At 39.8% G+C, this 8,495-nt stretch overlaps 1 pseudogene; it reads left to right on the plus strand.

Annotated features, from left to right (window-relative positions):
* LOC149156637 (1-phosphatidylinositol-3-phosphate 5-kinase FAB1A-like) overlaps positions 1 to 6,013 on the plus strand; it is a 39,977-nt pseudogene extending 33,964 nt beyond the window's left edge.
* The last annotated feature ends 2,482 nt before the right edge of the window (positions 6,014 to 8,495 follow it).

Genomic DNA, 8,495 nt, shown 5'->3' on the forward strand with positions numbered 1-8,495 from the left:
TATTCAAATTTATCTTTAATTCTTCCATCTTATCGTCCTTGCCATTCATCTTAACTTTCACATAATTCATATTAGCTTCCACGCCTTTCTTTAAACCATTCATATTAGCTTCCATGCCATACATCTTAGCTTCTACATCTTTCTTTAAACCATCCATCTTAGATTCTATTACTTTTTGTGCGAGTGACATTTGTTGCACTTGGTCTCGTAATTTTAATATATCATGTTTCATTTCTTCCTCTTCTTCATGAGTCATGCTAGAGCTTTCAGGTTGCTTACTAGGTGTTTGCATTTTCTTTCCTCGAGTCATCAATTACCGATAATAATGTTTTACTATGCTATTTGAATTCCTTCAAACTAATTTTTCAAACCAAGCTTATGCAAAATAAAAAAAAAAAAAACTACACCTTTTTTTCACTTTGTAGGAGCTCGATATTGAATCTGATGTAACTTTGTAATTTCGGATCATCCAATTCTGAAATTGTGACCTAAAGTAGCCCTCTGTTTCCTCTTTCCAATGCCACCAGTCTGATTTAATTTAGATTCTCCAAGGTAGAGTTATGCACAATCGCCCAAGATGACCTGATTATAGACCTTTTCATAAGAGCAAACTTGTATGAAGTGCCACGTCTCACTGTTTTGACCTTCGGATCTAAAAAATATACACAATAAACTACAGTCCGTCTTATTTTTGTAACTTCTTACAAGGTTTCAATCTGATTCTCAAAACAAAAGTTATGACGATTTTCCCTAGGTCACCTATTTGGAATGAAATTCGGGAGTCTACAAAAAGGCCAAATTCCTTAGATCATATCTCCGCAAATATAACGCGAAAAGCTCTAAAATTCAAACCCAAGGTTCATAATGATTTCGGCCCAAATGGGTTTTTGTTTTAGCATCTGAAACATCACAGGAAAAAAGTTATAGAGCAAATTCCACAATGTCCTGTTTAGAGCAGCCAAACCCTAGAATCCAAAGCTTTGATACCAAATGTTATGAAACCAGCTCACAAAAAGATAGAAAAGAGAGATAAACGCCTCAGGATTCAACCTCTTCGAAGGGGAAAACTCCTTTACATTACACAAATGAACAATTCTTGGATGATTCAAATGACAAAACCTCCTTTCTATATATAAGAGTCTAAGGGGTCACAATATAACCAAGCTGACCTAACAATAATAATATAAAGGCACAAAAATAACAATAGAGGGATTCTATGGGGCACAATAATACAATATGGGGACAATAGGGGCACAACAATATTAATAAGGGATACAACTACAATAGTAATGGGGGCATCACTAGTATTATAAGGACCTAATAGTCTTCCACGTTGAATGTTCTTTTTACTTTGGCTTTTAACTGATACTCTTTCATCTGATACTCTTTCCTTTGAGCTGGTCATTTGCCTTTCTTTTACTGCTCTATTTTGACTTTTACCTTGCCCTTTTATAGTAAGTCATTTAATTTCTCCCAAATATCTGCATTTGGTAATTTGATATTTACCATTTTTCTGTAGATTTCATCTGCTTCAGTGTACTTGGAAAAGGTGGGTTTATTCACAAAAAGGTGTTTTACCTCATGCTGGAGGTAAAACAAGTTCTCAAATGTCTGGTACAGAACCTTTCCTATAGGCACCCCTTTCATGGATGAATTATTGGCTTGATCTCTAACCGCTTCTCTGATCTTCTTGTTGTAGTCCTCATGAGGCATTAATCTGTCATTTATCACCAAGGGATTTGGAAGACCTTTCTGCCTTAAAGCATCAAACTTAACCATGAACCTGTCTATAGCCAGCTACATGGTTTGGCATTTGTCCTCAAGGTTCATCATTAAATTTCTTTTGGTGAGCTCATTTTTCACCTCTAGTATGGTGCCAGTCCTGTCAGCTATGTCCAGCTCCTGCAATTCATATTTATTTTTAGAATTAAGGAAGTGGATTATTCTGGTGGCTTCTTCTGGCATGTCTCCAAGTTCAGCTTTAACTCTCTGAATTTCTTTTGTAGCCTCTTTGACTAGACCATTTTGTTCAAAGATGACTTGTATAGATGGCCACATATCATTGACAGAGTCAATGATATTGGCCCATAGTTGTTCTTTAGCTTGGCCAAGTGCCTCATTCAATGTTAACTCTTTCTCTAGGTTCTTTATCCTCTCAGTCAACCTGGTCGACTTTTGAACTTCATTTTTGTGCATTATCTGTGCCAATTTCTTCTCATCCTCCAAACTTTTCATTTGTTCTTTTAGTCTGTTTATTTCCATGGTCTGAATGGACATGTCCTCCATTGCTTTGACCAATTTTCTTGCCTCATCATTTGGCTGAGCTGCTGCTGTTGTTGAACCTGTTGCTGATGTAGATGTTGTTGCAGCTGGAAGTGTTGTATCCAGTGGAGCTATGGGGCCAATGAAGCTGCCAAGGTTGATGGTACTACTGTAGTGACTGTTGGAATGGTAGTGGCAGTGGATGTCTCAAGGCTAGCCTGTTTTAGCTATATTAAGCTACCCAACTCCTTCTCCATTTCTTTCAATTGATCATTTAGGTGGAGAATGAGGTCCATCATCTCCTCTTGCTATGTTTGGCTTTCTAAGACCTCCTTGGTCTGTGGATGCTCTGAATGAGGCAGCTTCAATTGTTTCTTTAAAGCAACAATATCCTCATTCTTCTTCTTTATCAATTTCTCTGCAGCTTTGACATCATTGGGATTATACCCAAGCTCAATCACCAAGTCTTCCAGTGACTTGATTTTGTTGTGCTTGTCCTATGAGGATGCCTTTTCCAGCTTCTACTAGGTTGTGATATTATCCAGAGAGATTTGGAGTTTGTGCACAATCATAAATTTATTTGTCATGGTGGAATAGATCATCTCACTTGCCTACTTATGGAATTCGATTTGGTCAATAGGGTGAACATCCCTAGACAAAACTTCAAAATCCGTTTTCTTGTAGTCAGCTGATGATTTGGGTTGCTGGACTATAGGTTGCATGAATGCCATTTGCATCTTCCCAATCTTAATGTCAAAGGATAACATTAACCTATTTTGATTGGCAGGTGTTTTCTTGAAGTAATGGGCATAAGTCTCAGCCTTCAATGCCTCATTCCCTAACTTAATTTCCTTGAATTTCTCTTTAATATATTTCTCTTTATCCACAGGCTTGTTGGATGAAGAGACTTCAATGCTAAGCTATTTCTCAATAAGTTGAGTGTTTGAAGTGGAGGGATGATGTGTTTCTTCTGAAGCTGCTAGGCCTTTATTCCTTCCAACCATTGTTTCAGTGTCAGTTATTTCCACTGTATCAATGGTGTCTTCTTGTTCAGTTACAGGATTAAGCTTGGGCCTCTTCCTGTAATTGATCTCAAATTGGTCATCTGTAGTGTCCATTGCTGAGCTAGAACCTTCTTCCCTGGTTCTTTTTGCATTTTTGTCTTCATTGGCTAGAGTCTGCAAAATAGGAGGAATATTCATTTGTTCTTCTAGGGTTGGAACCTGTAGAAAGGAAATAGAATCAATATACTTTTCCACATCTATCAAAGTATTATCCACATCTACTACAATATTCTCCACATCTATAAAATCATTTTCCAACCATTCTGACTGGTTGGAAAATCTCTCAATGTCTAGACTAGGATCATGTATGAAAGGAACCAATTTGACTTTGAGCCTTAGTTTATTTATGACTCCATGAGGGTCATACTGTTATCACCCCAAGAAACTCTCCTAGGTTCTATCTCAGAGATGCTCGGGAACATTACAAACTCAACAAAATGTTGGAAATGGATGAGTGGAAGGAATGATGCTTGTCCAAGCCAGATAACCACTTCTACTATGCTTAACTCCAGACATGGGTGAACACCCCCATACTACAAGGCTTTAGACCACCAATTACTCACAGTTTGAGGATGAAGTGAAAATGGAGAGCACTGACCACACAACAGATGCACAAGACCATGTGATGGCCGGCTGCAACTAGTAGAGAGGTCTACAAATCTATTTCCCAATGCACAAACAGGATGATAGCTCTTTGGCACTAAGTAAACAGGAACCTGCATAACACATTCAATGATACATACTAGAATTCAACACAGAGGTGCGATGACAACCCCTCTAATGCTAAATATCAAGAGCATATGAACAAATGCATAATAGGCACAGCCTAGAACAGAGTAGAAATGGAAAGTGAGCAATTAACAACAAAAGAATCTTGTATTAGCTGAAAATGAAGACCATACGCTGAAAGTATCAAAGTAGTTACAGTCTCCAGAAGTTGAACCTTACATCAAAACTACAACCATCAACCCTCATTACATCTGTCTTCTAGGTATATATAGAGGTTGATTACAAAAATGCTCTGCTATTCTATGCGTGGAGGGGTCATAATGGACCACCAACCACTTTAACTATCTAAAATGGGCCTCTACTACGACCTGCTGCTTCAATGAATGAATTTGACATTCTCTGGTACTCTATTGTACTCCTTGAGCAGGTGAAGTGTCGTAAAGGATGAAATTCCTTAACTGCTGAATGTAAGTTTCTTCTTTGGCATCATCCTTCTTCCTCTAGGGTACACAATGCGTTGAATGTAGTAGTTGAAGTAGTAATGCACTAGAAACTGATAGATGGCCGCCTTCGTCCTTCAGTTGCATGGTACAGGTCGAGGATAAGAGGATTGCATGGAGGATGAATGGAGGAGGAAGATCAGTCGTTGGATTGCATGGATGGACGGCGGAGAGCGCTTGATAAGGAGTATCGGGAGGTATGTGAGTGGGATAAATGAGGGCCATCAGATCTTATACGGGCAGATCTAACGATCATCAAGGGTGGAAGATAAGCAGAGGATAACGAGTGAGGGACGGTACGATGGGCGGTAAGTGGTATTTCCCGCACTGCTTTTCGGAGGTGGGTGGTAAACGTATGCGGGCTCGCGATACGAGTCATCGCGTGACGCGTGGCATATGGGACCAGTAGAAAACCGCTTTCCCCGCGGGTTAACGTGCGGGCATCTTACGGGCGCGGGAGGTGCGAATGCCATCGGATCACGCGGCAAACGATCGGACGGCGGGGAAATAAACAGGGTTTAGCGCGTGGGGGAAAAAGGTTTTGGCGGCGGGGACCATTGGATCAGGACGATCAATGGCTGTGATCAAAGGATGATGAAGGGTTGCGGAAGCACGGGGTCATGTGATCACGGAGGGTCATATGGGCACGGGTTCATGGGTTAAGCGCCCGGGGCTTAAGGTTTGAAAGGGCGATTTTATAGAGTTTATAGGAAAAACAGAGGGAATAGAACTGAAGGAGGGATAAGCGGGATAGGGGAAGGAAGGAGATAGCGACTTGTGTGGAGTCCTTCTGCGCATAATCAAGCAGACCAAGCCTATTCCTGACCTCAGAAAATGATCGTTGAGTAGCAAAGCTAACACTGGCTCCTTCTGGGGATGAGATCCTCCCTGTGAGGTCTCAAGAACCTGCAGATCAATGCCTTTCCGATGAAAACAAATTAGCAAAATTCCTAGGGTTCCATTGGGCATGGAGTCTGACTGAACCTACACTAAGACTGATAAAACCAAATATTTACAATTTTAAGGCCAAAAGACCTTAAATCACATAAATTTTCAGAAAACGCCCATTAACTGGGCCATCAAAAACTGCTTCTCCTCCCATACTTTTCAGTATGAAGGTGTTGTTCACTTGAATCTGAGAAATGACAAAAGGCCCTGTCCAGAAAGCATCAAACTTCCCACAATTTCCTTTCTTTTCCTTTAGTGCATCCCACTTCAGAACCAAGTCTCCAACCTGAAAATTATTTGATTTTGTCTTTTTGTCAAAAGCTTCCTTGATCCTCTTTTGCTGGGCTATAGACCTTTCTACCAGATGTTCCCTGATCTGATGTATCTCTACTAATCCAGTGATCCTTTTTGCCATGTCCTCTTCCTCATTCTGTTCTTGTTGCAGGAACTTCACCACATGGAGAGTTAACTGAATTGGGAATACAGCGTCAGCGCCATACACCAGCTTGAATGGAGAATTCCCTGTGGATTTCTTAATGGTCACTCTGTCAACCCACAATGCATACTTGAGCTTAAAATCCCAATTCTTTTTGTTGTCCTCTAACAGCTTTTTGATTATCCTTATCAGGCTTTTGTTAGAGGATTCTACTAGACCATTGCCTTGAGGATAGTATGAGGTGGAATGAGTCAGTTTAATACCCATTGAATCACACATTTCCACCAATTATTTTTCCCTGAAGGTTGTTGCATTATCTATGACTAATTTATGTGGACAACCAAATCTGGTAAAGATATTTTCAATTAAAAACTTCATGACCACATTATGATCAGCCTTCCTGGTAGGGATTGCTTCAATCCACTTGGTGAAGTAGTCAGTGGCTACTAAGATCCATCTGTGTTGGCCACTAGAGTGTGGATTGATCTCTCCAATGAAGTCTAAGCCCCACTGCTGAAAAGGTCCATTCACATGTATTGGTTTCAAGGGCAGGGACTTCAATTGCTACTTTCCTTCAAATCTTTGGCACCTGTCACAAGATTTAACAAATGAAAACACATCAGAAAACAAGGTGGGCCAATAGTACCCAGCTCTGAGAATTTTGTGGGCCGTAGTTTTCCATAATGGTGCCCTCCACACATGCTGGAATGAAACTGTTGCATAATCTCCATTGATTGTTCTTTGTCCAGACACCTCAAAAGCATTCCAGATGGGTCCCTCCAATAGAGCAGATTTTCATTAATGCAATATTTAGCTGCCCTAAGCTTTATAGTTCTGGCTTGACTTGTGCTTAAGCCTGGAGAGATTTCTAGCTTCAACAAGAATTTAACTATTTCAGAATACCAATCACAAGAAGCTAGATTTTCTTCCACTGACTGCTTTCTCTCTAGTTCAGCTACTTCCTCTTCTTCATCTGTCTGACCAATTTCTGCAATTGTGCACAGGAAATCTATATCCAGTGATCTGCAATTTTCTTCAGCCAATAACTTGGCAAGACCCTGACCTCTGACCAGCTTGGTGAGCTTTAATTCCATATTAAATTCAATCAACTTTGCAATCCATTTAGCCCTTCTTCCATCAGCATCAGGTTGTGTTAAGACATATTTTTATTGTAGCAGAGGGTACATATGCAATTATCTTGGAATGCAGAATGTAAACTCTGAAAGCTTTCAAAGATTTAATAAGAGCATATGCTTGTTTCTCAATAATATCATACCTCAGTTCAGCATCCCTTAAGGTTTTGCTGAAAAATGCCACTAGATGCTCTGAACCTTCTTCATCTGCTTGCAATAAAACTGCTGCAAGGGTATCATTAGAGGCAAAAGAAAATATATGGAACTCCTTGCTGTAATCTGGACTGATTAAAGTAGGAGCCTCCATAATAGCCTTCTTAATAGACTCAAATGATTTTCTTGCTGCATCAGTCCATCTGACCTCTGACCCTTTCTTCAACATGGAGGTAATATGCTTGACCAGTTCTGCAAAATTTGGTATAAACCTCCTCACAAAATTAATCTTGCCCAGAAAGGACTGGATGTCCTTCTTTGATCTCGAGACAGACAGGGTCTGTATTTCTTTTACTCTTTCTGGGTCAATTCGGACACCTGCAGCAAAAACAACATGTCCTAACAGCTTGCCTTCTTCTAGAGCAAATTGTGATTTTTTAGGATTGACTGAAATCCCAAACCTTCTGCACTTCAGAAACATTTTCTTTAAATGCTATAAATGGTCTTGATGGCCGCTGGAGTATACTGTTATATCATCGAGGTAAATAAGGACAAACTTGTCCTTCTCCCCCACAATGCTATATCCATAGCTCTCTGAAAGGTTGCTCTAGCATTCATCAAACCAAAAGGCATCTTGGAATACATAAAAGTGCCCCAAGGAGTGGTGAATACAGTCTTCTCTTGGTCATCTGAATGTACAACAATCTGGTTATAGCCTGAAAATCCATCCAAGAAAGACATTACTTTGGCTCCTGAGACTTTTTGCAGCAAATGCTCCATCTTGGGTAGAGGATAGTTGTCTTTCTTAAAGCATTTGTTTAAGTTTCTGAAATCAACACACAGTCTGATTTCTCCACTTTTCTTCCTCACCACTACTAGGTTGGCTACCCACTTGGAATATCTAAGAGGGACTATGATCTTGGCAGCCAACAACTTTTTAATTTCTTTTTCAATTAGAGGGAGGAGCATAGGATTTATTGGTCTCAGCTTCTGCTTGAAAGGGATGGTATCTTTCTCAAGAGGGATTTTACGCTGAATAATATTTTTATCATAGGTTTTCAAGTCACTATATTCCCAGGGAAACACATAAGCAAATTTCTCCATTAATTTGCATTATTTAGCTCTCTAGTCAGCAGAAAGGTGAGTGGACAGATTTATATATCTAGGCTGGTTTGTACTCCCTATATTATGTTTACAGACTGCAGATTGATCTTATTTCTATGAAGCCTTATAAGGCACATCATTCTAGTTAAACAACCTTTCTAACGGA

The sequence above is a fragment of the Pinus tabuliformis genome, chromosome 9 (assembly GCF_031772625.1).
Source record: "Pinus tabuliformis cultivar Carrire ecotype Pingquan chromosome 9, CPIR1, whole genome shotgun sequence".
NCBI lineage: Eukaryota > Viridiplantae > Streptophyta > Pinopsida > Pinales > Pinaceae > Pinus > Pinus tabuliformis.